The sequence below is a fragment of the Oreochromis aureus genome, linkage group 23 (assembly GCF_013358895.1).
Source record: "Oreochromis aureus strain Israel breed Guangdong linkage group 23, ZZ_aureus, whole genome shotgun sequence".
Taxonomy (NCBI): Eukaryota; Metazoa; Chordata; class Actinopteri; order Cichliformes; family Cichlidae; genus Oreochromis; species Oreochromis aureus.
In genome coordinates, this window is record NC_052963.1 from 26,243,996 (window position 1) to 26,245,104 (window position 1,109).

Genomic DNA, 1,109 nt, shown 5'->3' on the forward strand with positions numbered 1-1,109 from the left:
CCATCCGAGAATTATGGATGCCATTGTGTTCTTGGGAACCTTCAGTGCAGCAAATAGTTTTCCTTTACACTAACAGCTGTGGGCCTTCTATAGAAGTTTGTCTTTCCAAATCATGTCAGTTTGGTTGTCAACATTGTCAAAACCAAAGGGAAACCATTAGTGAGACAGGCTAATCTATTTTGCCAAAGCTTAATTGGAGCAACTCCAAATGGTACCCAGTAGTTAGTATGTTCTTGTATGCATACCCGATAACACTGATGCATTCTCCTAGTGAGATGACAGAGTTGTTTTTTTGGATTTGGGTCAGCCGAGAGTTGGGGAATGGCTGCAATAACAGCATTGTAAGATGGTGAAACATGTACACTTAGGCCCTCTCCTCGATTCAGAGATTGTTCGTCAGTTGCACTAGTTTCATTCATTAGGCAACGGTACTGTTTATAAGGCTGTTGAAACCTGGGGCCCGTTCTTCGTACCTCGCTTACTACATCCAAGATCAAATGACACATCCAAGATCAAATCATCGCGCTAACTTTGAGCTCGCTAATCCGGTTCTCCGAACACACCTGTTGTTGACGATTAGTATAGCTGGATGAAGTAATCTGAGATCACTGGGTGGCTTAAAAGGGGCTACGCATCGATAGTAGAAACATTGATCGGCAACCCTGTGATTGGTTGGCGAAGATGTCGAAGGAGCGCGCACAGTATTTCACGGCAGCAGAGCAAGAACTCTTGATTGAGGGATATCAGGAGTTTCAGAGTTTAATTAAAACGCAGGGGAACACTGCAAAGGCTGCAAAAGCAAGGAGAGGGCTGGCAGAAAGTTGCTGACAAATTAAACTCGTAAGTGATCCATGATATTACATTATATCATGTGATATTATATTATACCACATTATATTATATTACATCATATCCTCTTTCACATTAGAGCCACAACAGGACCCACTAGAACATGGGAACAAGTAAAAGTGAAATATAAGAATATTCCACAGAATGGTAATATTTATCACTTATATTGCTTTTAGTCTATGACAAGAGACCCTGGAATAATCTGTTTGTTTGTTTATAACAGCAACCAAGAAAAGGGCAGAGCAAATAAAGACAGGTGG